We start from the raw sequence: 19442 nt of genomic DNA, 5'->3' as shown, positions 1-19442 counted from the left end.
GCTCTCACATGTAATCAACCTTAAAACCCTACTTCGACCAAATGTATGCTAAATTACATGTTCACCGACTTAGGCAATTCTCACATGCTAGGATTAACTTATTGGATGTTCCATTGCATGTATATAACCGACAACATATCAAGTATAGATGACTTCTCTAATCATTAGTAGAGACCGCTATCGAGTCGGGCGGGATTAGGTGTTCGATCAAAAGAGCTTCCTAATAGGTACCCTCACCCCTTACTCCAGATCTCTGTGAACATTCGTGTTCATTGGCATCCATGAGAGTCATTCTAGACATAGAATGCTAAGGGTAACGAGTTCTTGTGTCTTGACATGACGCGAAGTATTCGAACGGTTTCCAATTTTCCACAATAAATTGGTGGCGACTCCACAAATGCAAACACTTGTTTGGGGAGAAATACACTTACGTGTTACCAAGTGTGAAACTTGAACAAGGTTAGGGAATAGTTTATATGAGACAGTTGTCGGTTTTCATTACTCGATCTTCTTAGAATGTTTTAATCGGTCTTCCTAGGCTCAACCCAACCCATTCGACCAGTCGTCCCGTCTGGACAGTCCAAATTCTTATCTGGGCCTAAGGATGGAAATCAATTGATGTCAACCATACCATGATGCTTACTCATGTTTTTATCAATGGCCTTCACTACTCGAGGGAATGGACTAGGAACCGACCTTACTCTTGTTTTTCACGGACCGCTCCACAGACCCAGGTTTGAATGCTCGGTATGGCAACCCACCCTTTTAAGCCAAAACCCTCTAAATGCACTCAGCATACCGTTATAATGCCTGTTTTAATGCTTGTATCATATGTGATCACCATTTTCTAAACGAAACCACGACGAATTTTGTAAAATCAAAAACCTTTTTTCAAGATGTAAATATTTTCGAAAAATGCCCAAATTAGCGCAAAATGAGTCGAAACCCTGTCCAAATATCGAGTCAAAATTCGGGTCTCAAAACCCATTTCAAAACCTCACATCGAGTCAACACTCCTTCAACTACACTATAGTTGATTAGGACGAACATTTCAAAACTTTGTCATTTTCAAACCGCACTTGACATAAGTGTCACACTCCCAATTCATAAGTCGAGTCTTTTCTTTGAGTAAGTGTTCTAGAGCGGTCGATCTTGTTTTGATTCGTCATCGATCTCTTATCCAGTTTTCCAAGATGCCTGCAACTAGTACCACAAGCGCCAACGAGTGACATCACAACAATCAAGCAAATTAATCATGTGAACATATTAAATTAAGCATGATTAATCACCATGTTTGTTTCGCTTAATTACCCATTAATCCTAGTCAAAGAACTACTCACTTATTATCATGGGAAACATGTCATTAATGGTGTCAATCATCACAACAAGTATAAACATGATAATAGAATGGAGAAATGAACAATAAAGAGTAAAGAGTAAAGGAATTATACCAAGTTAGGAATGGTCCAAATATAAAGAAAAGAATAAAAGAAGAGAACTTGATTGATTGATGAAAAGTTGTCAATTCTCCAATAATAACCCAATAATCTTCAATTACCCAATAATAAACCAGAATAATAAACTTGAACAACAATTAAGGAAATATTAATGTGTAATTTTGTGGAATGATTGAGATTAATCTATTTTGATCTACTCCTAATCTAATCTAAGAGAACTTTCTACTATCCAACCTCTCCCTATCCTCATTAGAAAATGGGGTATTTTAGTAGTGATTATGTACAATAATTAGGGTTACTTAGGGCTTAAATGACTATTAAGACCCTTAAGAAAAGTTGAGGAAGTGCTCCTCTCCAAGGAGATGCGCTTATCCGTTCTGGTAGACTTCATGGAGTACGCTCGTCCCGAGCGTCTTGGCAGAGGGACAGTTGGTTGTGGAGAAGAATCCGAGCGGATTGTGGGTCGGGACTCTCGGATCATCAGGCCTCAAGACGGGCGTCTTGACCACGGGATGCTTGGATGAAGAGACAGGGAGACGAGCATCGTCTTCCTAGGACGCTCGGATTGTTCCTCAGAATAGTCCTTGTTCTCTTTCTCTTGTATTCTCTTTATTCTTTGTGTTGTCGGTCTTCGTTTTTGCCTCTTCTTTCACACTAGTTCACCCATTGTCATCAATAAGCCTCCAAGTATGCATGGGAGACGGGGATTTACGCCCAATTGTCTTCTTTCCTACAAAACATATGAAATGTACTAGGAAAGCAAAATAGGAAGCCTTTGACGGACAAAGTGGCTATGGAATGTTATAATAGTATGTAAAATAGGCTCAATTAGGGGACCAAATGTGCGCAATTATGAGTCACATCAAATATCCACAAACCGAACCTTTACTCGTCCCGAGTAAAGAGGTGACTAAAACTAGACCTTTATTTAAACTATCCTACTAATATAACCGATGTGAGACAATTAGCGGGTCTCACTCCGCCCCTTCAACTTACAACAAGACAACCATGAGGTAGGATGCCTTCTTGCAAGGCAAGGTGGGGCTTGCCTAAATGGCGACACATCCAAGCATTAAAGCACAAAACAAGTAATGAATGCATCTACAAAAATGAATAGCCACTTTCCTCATCTAAGTGGCGGAAATTATCTAAAGGGGAGGCAATCTAAGGGTACACATTCCATTATAAATACGGTTTCTTCAAACTACTAAGCTTAGAAGGATACCAATAAATCACCTCCAAGTTGTGTCAAGCTAGAATACCTTTATCCTCAATCGTTAAATGCTTTCGTCAAGAGTAGACTTCCTATGGTGTTAGAAACACTGGAGGATCGCGGAATTCCCCTTCTTGCCTAGACAAGAAGAAGGTCGTCCCCTCTCTACCTTGCACAAAAGTGGATACGATGGAAAATGGATCGATAGTATTTGAGTTTCATTTGGGAGTTTGCTTTGTTGTTGTTTTTCCCCCCAATTTCTTATGGCATTAACACTTTGAGAACATTTCTTGCCATTTCTTTGATGTTTGGCATTTTAAACACTTGACAATTTTTCAACTTTTTGCATTTCTTTTTGAACATTTTCCAAGTCACCCCAATTAGTAACGAGGGTGCCTTGTATTTGAAGCATAGGAGTTTTCATTTTTGTTACTCCTCTTTTCTTTTGATGCAATTGCAAAATTTCTTTACTTTTCATTTCTTGAACTCAAATTTTTGAACAATTTTTGTGCCCATTCCCTTTGGTGACAAAAATGGTGGTAGAACATGGATGATTGGTTGCATGGTTTCAAGGGTCACCTTGGAATCAACGGTAGCCAAGGAGTTATCACACCACAATGTCCTCTTAACTAGGCCTTAATCCATGGGTCAAAGGATACTGGCATGACACATCCTAGGGTGTTTTACAAGCATTCTAACAAGCAAAGTTTTAAGAAGAAAAAGTGTCTACAAAGGCCTTATATACACTTGTCAAGCTTTCCAAATAGATGTTTTCACAAAAATTTTCTAACTATGAAAACAACATGCCATGATGCAACTAACATATATACATCCTAATGCATATGCTTCTACCAACTACTATGTCATATAAACTAAATGCAACTCCTAACAACACATAGATACACAAACCGCAACAACAAAATACACCACATCCTCCTTGACATGTAAGCCCATCCTCCTCATATGAATAATGAAAAAGAAATGGAAAAGAAATTGGGATTAGAGCGATCATACCAAGCGGTCTTCATTTTCCCTTGTTAATGCCTCAAATATAGTGTCGTATCTATGTGAGAAGAGAACAAAAACATAAGTATATACAATTCTACACTATTAAATTAAAGAACATGTTTTTGGTTTTTGAAATTTACAAATTTTTATGGCTTTTGTTTTTATGAAATAAAAGAACATATTTTTGGGATTTTTCGAAATTTTTCAATTTTTATGTATTTTTGGAATATAAATTCTCACCCCCCACTTTATTTTGGACATTGTCCTGAATGTACATGTAGGAGTAGGAATGAAAAAGAAATACATGTTTTTGGATTTTTTTTTTTTTTTAAATGAAGTACAAATGCAATATGATATGAATGAATGCATGCTCTAACTAAATGCAATTCTATATGACATATATAACAAATGAATGCAATATAAACCACACTATATGATGCATGATTTCTAGTAAGCTATGGTCACCTATGATCAAACCTCCCCAAACCGATTTAAACACTATTTTAGAAAAGAATAGGATTGGTCATTAGTGACTATGCATGAATTCTAGTCTATATGCAAATATCTACATGAATCATGTGAGGTATATATTACAATGCAAGCTATACTATATGAATTAAATATGGATGCAATATGAAATATAATATAAATGTAAGTGAAGTGTAAACAAAATGCAATGCAACTATACATAAGAGCTAAGGAGATAAGAGTATCATACAATTAGAGATGGTGTGGTAGGCATTTCTCACTCGCCATCATCACCATCATTGCGGTATCCATACCCGCTAGAACCTCCTTGGTCATACCCTCTTCCTTAGCCATAGTATCCCCCACTTTGGCCGCCAAAGTTCCCGTCTTGGTTCCCTTGATTAACGAACAAAAGGTGCGATTGAGCCCAGGATGGACGAGGGCCATTAGGGTCGATATACCCTTGTTGTGCCATTTGGTAGTATTGGGGATAAAGGGCCAAATAGTTGTCGACCCTCCCATCGTGTACTCCAAGATCTACCCATTGCATAAGCTTCATAAAATTGTTCAAATCCGGAGCATCGGGGATTTGTGGTGTGAAAGGCACATGAGGAGTGGGGTATGGTGGGATGGGCACATAAGATGTTGGGGCATTACCCCTTACCGGTATCTCATGAGGTTGTTGAGGTTGGCGAGGTGCTTCTTCTCTTTAAGGGGGGTTGGGGTAGATCTCAATGTCGAGGAGGTAGCTCGGGGTAGGTGAGTACCGGCTCAATCTTGGGTCGGTAGCGGGTACATTCCACCCCGTAAGAACAATAGAGGAACACCCTTTTGTAAACCATTCCACACTCCCAGTTTGAGTGTAGGTACACCACCGGTAGTGGTTGAAGACAACATCCTCAATAATTAAAGTGCTACCCTCAAGTCTCACATAAGTCCCATGAAGGTTAAACCCGGGACAAAGATCGTTAGCTAATATTGTGATTAGACCTCCCATCACGAAGGTCTTAATTTGGGAACTCCCTTGAGCAAAATCGAAGAACCTTGTAAGCATCTCAAGGGGGGTATTGAAATTATAGGGCCTTGTCCCCCAAACATTTAGATAGGACTCTAGAAAGGTCAAATCAAGGAGAGTGCACCTATCTTGCTTAAATCTCCCATTAATAGTGCCAACAATGAAGCGTTCGGTGATTCGAATCACCGGGTGTTGAATTGCAAAGGTATAGCATTGTTTCAAATGTATGAAGTCCCTCCCGGAGATAGCCCTCCAAATTTGGTCCACATCAAAGTCGGCGGGTTTGTCGGTGTTTTTCGTTGGCACAACAAGACCAAAAATATTCGCAAATTGATCAAGGGTTAGTCTATGGTCGTGGTTGCACAACCGGATCCCATACAAACGGTTCTTTGCGTGTTTGCGACGATGCGGAGGCTACTCAAGAATTCCAGGGTGAGGCTAAGGTAGGTCTCTTCGTGGGCATAGAAAAGTTTTCCAAGCCCCAAACCATCAAAGAACATTTCGGTATGGTACCTTTTACCTAGGACTTCTAACACTTTGGTATCAATGAATTGAGTCGGCTCATAATACTTACCTAGCAATGTGACGAACTTGTTGCGGTGCTCATCGGATGTGAAGATCACCTTCGGAAAGTATTCAAGTTGCTCCACCCCTCCAATCATCACATTGGCCTCTTGTCGGCATTCCTCCAAGGGCTCCTTGGGCAGATGAGGAAGAGCCCTTGCGTTTCTTGGTGGCGGACTCAACGATCTTCTTGGCTTTTTTCTTTAGGTTCATCATTTTTAAATTGGAAGAGTTAGCGTTTTGATTTTTGTGATAGGAGTGTTTTGGAGATGATAATGTGAGTTTTAGGTTTAGATAAGGTAAGGAAATGAGGGATGGTGGGGGTGTTTATATAGAAAAGAGGTGAGGGACGAGCAGCAGAGGGTCGGGTTCAGGCGGATTTCACGAGGTTTCAAAGGAATCCGAGCGTTTTGGTAGTCAGGACGAGCGTCTTGCTGATGGGATCCAAGCGTCTTGGTAAGAATCCGCTCGGATTCTTTTCGAGTGATTCTGGCTCTTTTGGTATAGGCTGAGGACGAGCGTCGTGTTCATGAGACGAGGGTCTTGTGCAGGACGAGCGTTTTACTGAGAATCCGCTTGGATTCTTTTCCAGACCAGAATCATTCTCAAGCTGTCACACGGGACGAGCGTCTTTCCTCCAGTACGAGCAACTTCTTCTAGGACGAGCGTCTTTCCTGTAATCCACTCGGATTTCAGGTCAGGACCAAACAGTTCCCACGAAGGGGTTCTGGATGAGCGGCTTGCCCTCGGGACGAGCGTCCTGTGCCGTCCTCCTAACTTCTTTATTCTTTTCTTCCAAAAATCATTTCCTTGCACCCTTTTGTGATTCCTTCCTATCTTTTTTTGAAATTATGCTCAACAAATGGGTAAGAAAACCTCTCTCACTACTCTTATGCAAGAAATGTAAGAAAGGTGCGAAAAAGTAGAATATTATACAATGCAAAGGTTTGAGAATTATCTTACAAATGGTGGTTTGAGATAAGACTCCACCAAACTAGTTCGAATTGTCGAAATTGTTTTGTCCATAGAGCTCAAAGCTCTTAGAAGGAGGTCAAAAGCTTGTGAACAAGCCCCAAATAAGCATAAATATGGTTTGCTTAACTTTAAAACAAAGCTTGGCCAAAGGAATTTGTCATTCATTTTCTTTTTCACCTTTTCCTTGGCACTTGAGTATTTACGATGCTTCAAACCAACAAGCCCATGATTCTTGTTAACATAAGGTATGAAGTATGGTTCATATTTGTCCGGAGACTTCCACTTACCACCTTCCTCTTTAATTTTGGTGATGATGATAGCATTGTGATTATTCAATCCTTCCAAAGTATAAGGAGAATTCTCATGATATTGATGATCGGGTTCTCTAGAAGTTGAAATCGTGGATGCCAAATTTCTACAAGTAACTTCATTTGCAAGTTTCTTCTTGAGCTTTTCCACTAAATGCCCTTTATATGACGTTTTGAACTTTTGGAGGAGATCCACCATATCGTCTTCAACAATCATAGGTTCCATAGTGGGTGTAAAGTAGTCTTCATAGGCAATAGGGAAGGGGCATTCTTCTTCTTCATGGTAAGATATCTCAAATTTCTCAAGGATTGGTTCCTCAAGTAGAGTGATCTCACAAACCTCCTCTTCCTTATCCCATGAGTTCTTGCAAAACACGATCTTATCGTAATGGCTATCTTCATAGGAATCATAGGTGGGGGCTTCATTTAACTCTTTATCCAAAATCTCAATGTTCACATAAAAAGACACACCCTCATACTCACAAAGCTTAAGAGTATTTGGCTTACTCAACCTCATATATTCTTCATCATACACAACACTTTCATACTCACAAGAGCTTAAGGAGATTGGCTCTTCCTACTTGTCATCAAAGGTAACTCCTTCAAACTCGCATTCATAATCTAAGGAATGGTGAGGGGTAGTTATTTGGGCTTCCTTAATTTGGGCAATTTGAATCTCCAACTCTTCACCTTGGGTAACAATGCCTTGAAGAACATTGTCCCTTTTTTGGCTCTCTTCTAGCATTTGTTTGAAGAAGTTTTGTTGGTCTCCCATCATTTGGAGACTCACATTTTGAATGGGCTCATATTCTTGTTGTGGGTGGGTGTGAAAGTGGTTGTACTGTGGCATTTGGAATTCATTGTGAAGTGGGTATTGGGTGGGTGGTTGTTGTGGATATTGGATGTGAGGATTTTGGTTGGAAAATTTGGGGTAGTAGTTAGGATTTTCATTGTACGAGTAGTAAGGTAGGTTTGTGTTGACTTGCTCCTCAAACTCCCCATACCCATAATCATACTCAAAAGATCCACCACATACTCCATATGTCAAGTATTGAGCCATCATAGCTAAGACAAGGAGACAACTACCAACATGGAAACTATAATAAAATGGTAAGGAAGAACCTTGAGGAACAAGTTCCTCAAGGTTAAAGCACAAATAAAAATAGACAAACAAACAAGAACTTAATCACAAAACACTGTCCCCGGCAACTGCGCCATTTTGATGAGAGTGTCGTTGGGGCTCTCAATCAAACACATTTATACTTCTCAACAAACAACTAGTTAGTGGTTAAGTCGAGGTCGATCCATGGGACAGTGTGCTTTGGGTTCTAAGTCTATCTATCTCAAGTTATGCTAGTGTCACAATTTGCTTGGGTTTTTAGTTGTGTTCTAGACTAATGAAAACAATAAAGTAAAAAGAGGTGTAAACAAGTATTAAAGAGTACTAGGATATCATGGGGTCATAGGGGATTCATGGTGTTGATCATACAAACATGTTTACAAAGTTGAAAGCAATTAATGTTGTGGAGGATCCGAGTTGGTTTATGTCTTACGGTTCATAGGAAGAGTTGGGTCCCGGAGCCAAATCATCTAGATTGTACAACACCTACAAGTCGACTTACTTTCTTCCTATTCAACTTCTATGTATTGTCTAACAAGACTCGAGTTGGTTTATGTCTTACAAGTCTTATTGAAAAGGTAAGAGATGGGTAAAATGCAAGGATTCATAGGCTTAGTATTTCATCGAACATAACATGTGCATAAGTTAACATCACAACAAGCAAGCAAATTAATCATGTGAACATATTAAATTAAGCATGATTAATCCCCATGTTTGTTTCCCTTAATTACCCATTAATCCTAGTCAAAGAACTACTCACTCATTATCATGGGAAACATGTCATTAACGGTGTCAATCATCACAAGAAGTATAAACATGATAATAGAATGAAAAAATGAACAATAAAGAGTAAAGAGTAAAGGAATTATACCAACTTAGGAATGATCCAAATATAAAGCAAAGAATAAAAGAAGAGAACTTGATTGATTGATGAAGAGTTGTCAATTCTCCAATAATAACCCAATAATCTTCAATTACCCAATAATAAACTTGAATAATAAACTTGAATAATAATTAAGGAAAGATTAATGTGTAATTTTGTGGAATGATTAAGATTAATCTATTCTAATCTACTCTTAATCTAATCTAAGAGAACTTTCTACTATCCAACCTCTCCCTATCCTCATTACAAAATGGGGTATTTATAGTAGTGAGGTATAAGAATTAGGGTTACTTAGGGCTGAAATGACTATTAAGACCCTTAAAAAAAGTTGAGGAAGTTCTCCTCTCCAAGGAGATGCGCATATCCGTTCTGGTAGTCTTCATGGAGTACGCTCGTCCCGAGCGTCTTGGAAGAGGGACGGTTGGTTCTGGAGAAGAATCCGAGCGGATTGTGGGTTGGGACACTCGGATCATCAGGCCTCAAGACGGGCATCTTGACCACGGGACGGTCGGATGAAGAGACAGGGAGACGATCGTCGTTTTCCTAGGACGCTCAGATTGTTCCTCAGAATAGTCCTTGTTCTCTTTCTCTTACATGCTCTTTATTCTTTGTGTTGTCGGTCTTCGTTTTTGCCTCTTCTTTCACACTAGTTCACCCATTGTCATCAATAAGCCTTCAAGTATGCATGGGAGACGGGGATTTCCGCCCAATTGTCTTCTTTCCTACAAAACATATGAAATGTACTAGGAAAGCAAAATAGGAAGCATTTGACGGACAAAGTGGCTATGGAATGTTATAATAGTATACAAAATAGGCTCAATTAGGGGACCAAATGTGTGCAATTATGAGTCATATCAAAGATGAAGTTCCTAGTGAATTTGTGCACGATAACCTTCCACCCTATGTTGGACAACCAAAAATCAACCCTCTAGTAGGTCTTACTGATGCTGAAAAGAGACTCCAATACTTGGAGGAGCAACTAATGTACCTCAAAGGAGATGATATCTATAGGGAAAACAATCACAAGTATGAGGCCTTGAGCGCCAAATTGCCAACCAACTTCAACATGACTGAAATCCCAAAGTTCAAGGGGCATGAAAACCCTTTAAGCCACATCCGCACTTTCAAAGACTACATGTCTATCAAAGGCATCAAACCTGAGATGTTCTTAAGGACCTTTCCTTCATCTCTCGACACTATTCCTAAGAAATGGTTCTATTCTCTAGAGCATAAGAAGATTGCCACCTGGGATGATGCCGCAATCGAGTTTCCTAAGCAGTACGCGGATAATGCTGAAATCAAAGTCAATATGCGCACTCTAGAGGTTCTTACCGAAAATGAGAAAGAAGGCTTCACCGACTTCCTAAGTAGGTGGAGGAAGACTAGCTCACTATTGGAATACATTAATCTCATTTGTTAACATATTGAATATGTGAATAATTAATCTAGTCATAAAATTAATTCAAGATCTTATGCATGCAAAACAAATACAAGAGTAAGGAGAAAATTGGTTCCTTACACGTGATATTTCGGATATTTGGGCACTAGTAAGGTCACCTACCTTACTTAGTTCTTGAGCTTTCCTTATGGATGAACAAGATTCAAGTATAGAATCTCTCCCCAAGGATTGTACCAAGGCAACGCCCTTAATAGATTTTATTAACATAAGACTAGTATTAATAAAATCCTTCCTTAAAATGACACAAATAAATTGTTATTTTGCTCTTGAAATTTCGGTTCAAGAGGGAGTAATATGTAAGTTTATTTTTGCTCTTAAGCTTCTTATAAAAAACTAGAGAGAATAAAAATTTTAGACTAGAATGAATAATAATCCTGGGAAGAGAAAACTCTTTCTTTCTTCTTATGGTTGGCCGAAATTTTGGCCTTGGGTAGCATGCCCAATGCTTTTCATTTTTGCTCTTCACAAGAGACTAGGCATGCAACCCTAGTTTTAGGTTGATCTTCTCAAGATGTTTAGACTTGTAAGGCTATGCCCTAGGGTTATCATCGTGTTTGTTGAATAAAATAAATTAAACAACACAAACCCTTAATACCCCTCCTAATTTCGGTTACCATGTAAAATGGTGGTCCATTTTATTTTTGTCATTTGTCAATTGTGACATATGTGACATGTTACATGACATGTTACATTATAATGCATTTTTAACATATTAAAAATCATCATATTAATAAAATATGTCACATACAAAAATAACTAGTAATACACAATTACTTGTACCAAAATGGGTCATATGATTATAAATCACATCTACATGTGGTAAAAATAAATTATTCATTCTATTTTAAATTGTTTCATAAACAATAAATTAATCTAAGTAATAAAACAATTCGATTACTTAGACCGAATCTTATTTAATCAAATTACAATAAGAGACGTAATTTTACTCACAAAATCACTCGTCAATTTTAAGGAATTTAATTAACCCGTATCAGCATACGATTAATTAAATAATCAATTAAGAGAATTACCCTATAGGTATGACCTTACGGGATCAACTGGACACCACCGTCGCACGATAGTAATGTTAAACTCTAGTCAGCCAATCATTACCGATATGTGTGGACCAGTTGACTATGAAGTATAACTTTCCCTCATGTATTCTTAATATGAGATTTAAACATGTGATCTTAATATGATCAACAATGTGATCGCATCATTGTCGGGGACATTCCAACAATCTCCCACTTGTCCTCGACAAGTGTGCGTCACCATTTCTCTTGTCCTATTACTATCTCCAACTCAATGCAAGGTGTCTTTCAGATCGTACTTGCAAGTGATCATATCGAGAGTGGTTTCCTTGATCTGGAGAACAACTAATTGACCGGAATTATCTACCATAGATACCTTCCGAGCGTGGCCACGCATTTCCAGTTCATTAATGCTCGAGTGGCCCTGAGATATTGTTTTAACCCTGACAAGGGGTGGATAATTCCTATCGCACTATTCCCTTCTATTAGCCACAACCACCATAACCCAAAACATGCCCATTTGACCCCATTTACGAAGGTCGTAGTAACATAAATCAAAGTTAATCTGAAACTGTGCCACCTTAGGCGAACAGTCTTTAGTCAAAGAATTGACTCATTAGAATACTATAGTAGCTCTCGCCACGACCAGGCTATATAAATTTGCCAGAACTCTATAAGCGATCATTAGGCCCGACAAAGTGTTCCTAACAGTCTACCAATGTGTAACACCCCCATATTTTGAGGAGCGTTAACTAGGCCTTCCTTAGTGTTGGAATATGTGTCCTCCGACAATAATGCGATCACGACTATTGATCATGATGATCACATGTTTAAGTCTCATTAAAATGAATACAATTGGGAAGTAATCATTATCGCTAACCGGTCAACATATATCGGTAATGATTGGCTGACTAGAGTTTGACATTACTGTCGTGTGACGGTGGTGATCAGTTGACCCCCTAGGTCATACCTAAAGGGCAATACTCTTAATTGATTATTTAATTAATCGTATAACGTTGCGAGTTAATTAAATTACTTGAAAATTGACGGACGATTTTGGAAGTAAAAATTTACGTATCAAATTGAAATGTGATTAAATGAGATACGGTCTGAGTAATTAAATTGTATAATTACTCGGATGAAATAAATTGTTTAATGTAACAATTAAATTGAATGAATTGTTATAAATACAATCAGTTGTAATTTATAATTGGTAAAAATTTTCGGTACAAATAATTATGATATTATTAAGTCAATTTTGTATATGACGTATTTTGATAATACGTTGAATTTTTAATATGTTAAAAATTACATAACAAATATATGTGACATGTGACATGTAACATATAGACAATTGACAAAAATAATATGGACTCCATATTATGTATAAGTGCCGAAATATTGGAGGTGCACTAGCTAAAAAAATTGTGTTTATATTTTGTATAGAAAACATAATGATGAAATAGCTAGATAGCCATGCAAACCTATTCTCCTTGTGAAGACCAAAATGGGCATGCATTGGCTCCCCTAAAAGCACCCCACCCACCGGTTTTTCCTAGGCCTTTTAGAGAGTTTTCTCCTCTAAAATTATTCATTCATTCACTTATTATTTTTCTAGTGTAAGAAAGAAAATATTTACTCTCTACTTTCAATGCTAAATTAGAGAGATAAAATACTCCCAAAATTCCTTCTCCTCTACACGGTTTTAGGAGCTTAAAACCAAAATAATTTTGGTTCAATTTTCTACTTAGATTAATATTATACTAGTACTTATAATATTAATTAGATTAAGTGAAAGCCTTGGGTATTAAGCTTAGGGAGAGATCTTACTCTTAGATCTTCATTCTTCCATTGGAAAAGCTCAAGAACAAGAAGAGAAAGGTGATCTCTCTTGTGCCCTAATAGCCGAAATCCACTATGTAAGGACATGATTTCTCCTCTATTTATATTATTGTTTGCATGCATAAGATCCGTTTTAATTTTATGACAAATTATTTAGACATATATGAGTATGTTAATATGTATATGAATCTACATTTCCTTCAATCGGTATCATGAGCCACGGTTGTTTGCAGGCAAATTGGTTAAAAGTTTTTCCGAGTTATAAGAATAACAAAATAAAACTTGTAAAATTTGTGTTATTATGATATATCACGAAATCATTACATGCATGTTAATATTTCTGGTCCTAAAGTGTTTTGGGATTTTTTGGTTAATTTTTCGGATTTTTATTGTTCATAATTTACAATAATGGCATTTAAATGTGATTTTATGAGTAAAAATGTCATTTTTGGTCTAAAATTTGCTATACTTCGAATTTTTCATTGGTTTTTGGATATGTTGTGATACATATTATTTTTAGATGATATGGAAATTTTCATAATTTTATGAGTTTTTATGCTCGAAAAATGGATTTTTCATTTTTAATTCGGATTTAAAGTGAAAAATAGGTTAATATGAGTTAAATTTCGAATCTGGTCATAGAAATTTTATATGTTGTCACATGAAATTTTACAAGATGTGTGTAAAATAATTGGCCATAAAGAAGTCCTTATGCATGATTTATGGATTTTTGAAGAAAAATAGCATAAATAGTGACATTATTAGTAAAAAATTAATAAAACATAATCTATGACTTAAGAAAAACGTCTAATGTTGCTTTTTATTATCTTTTTCAGATCTAAAATTGAAAAGTTAATGAATATAATTTTTCCTCATGTTTTATGATTATTTTAGTAAAAATCGATAAACCGCAACATTGTTTTTCCGGAAATTTCGAAATTATTTTTAACCTAAGATTTTGAACATTATGAGTGTCATGGTATTTTTCCAGAATGTTCATGAATTTAAATTTCAAATTTTGAATTTATTTGAAGTTTTGTGATTTATTTGAAGTTTAATAGCTTATTTTTGTAATTTTTGGACTAATTTATGAACAATTTTAGTAATTTAAGTTAATTATGGTCAATTTATTAGTGAAGACTAAATTTTGAGTCCTAAGTGGTTAGGGTAATTAACTAGTGCATAAATATGAATTTATGTATTTTTGTGATTATAAAATGTTGAGATCACGCAAATCCGTAAAAACCGAGTAATATACGATATTGGCAATTTAAAGGCGATTTAGCATAAAATTGAGCATGTTCATACATATTATAATGCTGCATTTTCTTTATGATTGTCATAATTTTAAATTTATGTAATTTTGGAATTATGTAATTTTACTTAGTATGGCCTTAGATTTTAATTGATATTTCCCGAAATGTATGGGAATATCGATTCGGTTGTAATTTTTATTGTGATCTCGTATCACCGTTTTGTAATTTAATAGATTTATTTTATTTTAGTTACAAATGTATAATAGGAAATTATGTAATTTATTATGTAATTTTATTCATTCCGGAGTTCCTAAAGACGGATTTCTTCAAGAATGGCGATACATAAAGACGGTGTTACCTCGAGATGCGTGCCTCAACCGAAGTTCAAGGGACCAATGGAGTTGGTTTCCGAATATGTAATAGTTAAAGAGTTTTTCTATTTTAGGAAAGGCCATACTAGGATTTATTTATTTTATGCTTGCATTTTATTTTATGTCACATGCATCGCAAAATCGCCATAACTAAACATGCAGTGTCTTATCGAGTTTATCGACCGTGTCAATTAGAATTATCGTAGTTCACCGCTTTAGTTCACTTAAAACGTGATAGATAATAAATTGACATGACCTCTCGCTAAAACAATCAATTGAGACATAGCCTTACCAAATAGTAGAAACCATGAAAACCTATTTCGCGAGGGAGTGCACTCGGCTACCCCGGGGTACAAACCTTGTTACGTAGGGGAAGTGGGTGATAAATGTCTAATCCACCGAATTCATGTTGATGAGGGTTTCATCGGCTACCCCGTGCCTAAATTGATGTGGGTTTGGATAATGGACACATTTATTCGAAATTTGGATTGAACTCAACAAAAGTAATTGATAAGGGTTTCATCGGCTACCCCGTGCCCTTGTTGATGTGTTTTGGGCTATAGATAAACATTAGAGTAATTTTATCGACCAAGAGTTCTAAAAGTAGAATCGATTAAAAGGTTAATCCACCGAGTTATATTGATGAAGGTTTCATCGGCTACCCCGTGCCTAAGTTGATATGAATTTGGGTCTTGGGATCATTTATTATAGTTGGGTAGAGGTCACTATATAAATGTTCATATCTTGTTAATATTTTACAAGTATGATTTTAAAAGACAAATGTTAATATTTCCTTTTCCTCCAAATTTGTAGTTCTTTACTATGAATCCCTCAAATGCTACCGCACCTATCACTATTGATTCTTATCACAATGTTCTTGATGACATTTTCTCCAACAACGATTTCGATACAACTAGAGAACTTCATTTCGGGATAGGTTCGGATGGAAACCTTAATTTCATCACCTCTTCTAAACCACCCACTACTACTAGACCTCGTGTGAGTCCGTCTCAGGAAGACTACCTCATGAAATCTTTAGGGTCTTTGTCTCTGGAAGATAAAGATGCCAAAGCTAGTGGGAGCTCTAGCAATCAAGTTCTTGCTACAAAGGGCAAGAGATTCAAGAAGAAGGGAAAGAAAATCAAGAACTTCAAGCAAGTTAATGATGAGTGCCATTATTGCTATGGCATGGGACATTGGCTTAGGAATTGTCCCGTGTATTTGCGAAATATAAGGGAAGGACTCATTACTCCAAAAGGTACAATTCCTAAAGAAATTTATGTTATTGATATAAACTATACTTCCACTACGACATGGGTACTAGATACCGGTTGTGGTTCTCACCTTTGTAATCATTTACAGGGTTTAAGAGATGTGGAGAAGCTTAGCAAGGGAGATGTGGATCTTCGACTTGGAAATGGAGCTCGGGTAGCGGCCGAATCCAAAGGAACTTATGTTCTAGCTTTGCCAAACGGTTTTGAGTTGTATTTGCATAATTGTTTTTATGTTCCTACGCTCTCTAAAAATATTATTTCAATCGCCATGCTAGACATGGACGGTTTTTGTTTTGTCATTAAGAACAATCGTTGCTCTATTTCTAGGAATGATTTGGTTATTGGCCAAGCTACTTCTATCAATGGCATATACATTTTAGAGACCTCAAATCCGACAAATGATATTTATAACATTCAATCAAAGAAACTCAAAACAAGTGACCCAAGTGAAGCGTTCATTTGGCATTGTCGATTAGGTCACATAAACGAGAATCGCATCAAAAGATTAATTTCTACTAATGTGATTACACCATTTGACTATCAATCATTTGGTACATGCGAATATTGCCTACTTGGCAAGATGACTCGTAATCCTTTTAGTGGTAAAGGGACACGAGCTAGTGAGCTATTGGGACTCATACACACCGATGTATGTGGACCAATGACTATCACCGCTCGTGGTAATTATGACTACTTCATAACCTTCACCGATGATTTAAGTAGATATGGGTATATCTATTTAATGAAACTTAAGAGTGAAGCGTTTGAGAAATTCAAGGAATTTCAAAACGAAGTAAAGAACCAATTGAACAAAAGGATTAAGGCACTACGATCCGATCGTGGTGGAGAATACCTTAGTCTAGAATTTGATTCACACTTGAAAAGTCGTGGTATTATATCACAACTTTCTCCACCCGGAACACCACAACTCAATGGTGTTGCCGAAAGGAGAAATCGAACCCTACTTGACATGGTTCGATATATGATGAGTCAAACCGAGTTACCGAACTCGTTTTGGGGATTTGCAATCCAAACTGCAATTCTATCTTTAAATAATAGTCCCACTAAAGCCACCGAAAAGACTCCATTTGAGACATGGAAAGGAAGAGTTCCTAATCTATCCTACATGAAGATTTGGGGATGCGATGCTTACGTCAAGACTAAAGCCGACAATAAGCTTGCCCCAAGATCCGAAAAATGCATCTTTGTAGGCTATCCTTTGACCTCTCGAGGTTACTACTTTTACAAACCTCAAGATAACAAAGTGTTTGTGTCTTCCGAGGCTGTCTTCTTAGAAAGCCAGTTTATTTCTAAGAGACAGAGTGGGAGAAATTTTGAACTTGACGAAGTTCAAGAGCCACAAACCGAGGTAGAGACGCAAGAAGATGTTCCTTCGTCGTCTAACGCAGTTGTACCTCCTCCACTAAGAAGGACGGGCCGAGTAATTCGCCATCCCGATCGATATGTGGGACTTATCGAGGAAGATGGAACACTCGATGTGTTACTTATGGAAAGTGACGAGCCCGCCACCTACAAGGCCGCAATCTCTAGTCCTAATTCCACCTTATGGCTTGAAGCCATGAAGTCCGAAATGGATTCTATGCTTGAGAACCAAGTTTGGGACTTGGTAGATTTGCCTAAAGGGGCAAGACCCCTTCAATGCAAATGGATATTCAAAGTCAAGAATGGCATAGAAGGACATGATGATGTCTACAAAGCTAGGCTAGTGGCAAAAGGATTTACCCAAGTCCAAGGTCTCCATTATGATGAGACTTTCGCCCCCGTAGCCATGCTAAGATCCATACGGATTTTGTTAGCGATTGCCGCATTTCATGACTATGAAATATGGCAAATGGATGTCAAAACCGCTTTTCTAAATGGGCATTTGGAAGAGGAGGTGTACATGATACAACCCGAAGGTTTTGTTGATTCTAAAAATCCTAACAAAGTGTGCAAACTTAAGAGATCCATTTATGGTCTTAAGCAAGCATCTAGAAGTTGGAATCATCGATTCAATCATGTAATAAAGGAAAATGGTTTCACTCGAAGTGTTGAGGAACCATGTTTATACATGAAATCCAGTGGGAGCAATGTTGTGTTCCTAATCTTGTATGTCGATGACATACTACTCATTGGAAATGATATTCCAATGTTGTCTTCTGTTAAGAAGTGGTTAGGTAACCACTTCCAAATGAAGGATTTAGGAGAGGCACAACGCATATTAGGTATCCGGATCTATAGAGATAGATCCAAGAGGATATTGGCACTAAGTCAAGAGTCTTATGTTGATAAGATTCTTCGACGGTTCAGCATGGAGAAATCCAAAAGAGGTTTGGTACCTATGGTAACCGGGACGATATTGAGCAAGACTCAATCTCCCTCCAAACCCCATGATGTTGAACGCATGAGTGAAATCCCTTACGCTTCCGCTGTCGGATCAATCATGTATGCCATGATATGCACACGCCCTGATGTCTCGTATGCCTTGAGCATGACGAGTAGATATCAAGGAAATCCAGGTGAGAGTCACTGGATTCTTGCTCAAGAACATCCTTAAGTACTTGAGAAGAACTAAGGACTCTATCCTTGTATTTGGAGGAGACAATGAGTTGCGTGTTACTGGATACACGGACTCAAGTTTTCAAACAGATAGAGATGACATGAAATCACAAGCTGGTTTTGTTTTCATGCTCAATGGTGGTGTTGTAAGTGGAGAAGCTTCAAGGAAGTCAGAATCATGGATTCTACAACGGAGGCTGAGTACATAGCAGCATCAGAAGCTGCCAAGGAAGCTATGTGGATCAAGCAATTCACGGAAGGTCTAAAAGTAGTACCTACCGCCGATGATCCCATCACTCTCTATTGTGATAATAGTGGGACGATCTTCCAAGCTAAAGAGCCAAAGTCTAGTAATAGATCTAGACACGTACTTAGAAAGTATCATGTAATAAGAGATTTTATTGATAGAAAGGAAATTGCGTTATGTAAGGTTGGGACGGATGACAACATAGCCGATCCGCTCACCAAGCCTTTATCGCAAGCCAAGCATGATGGACATGTTACGTCCATGGGACTAAAACGTGTACCAAATTTTTGTTAGATTTTGAAATGAAATAAAAGTGTTATTTTTGTTCATGTTCATAATCACATTTGTCTTTTATCTTTAATTTATACATTGTTATATCCAAACGGGTTGTA

The sequence above is a fragment of the Silene latifolia genome, chromosome 2, assembly GCF_048544455.1.
Source record: "Silene latifolia isolate original U9 population chromosome 2, ASM4854445v1, whole genome shotgun sequence".
Taxonomy (NCBI): domain Eukaryota; kingdom Viridiplantae; phylum Streptophyta; class Magnoliopsida; order Caryophyllales; family Caryophyllaceae; genus Silene; species Silene latifolia.
The sequence above is the reverse complement of the archived record's forward strand: the minus strand, read 5'-3'. Positions refer to the sequence as shown.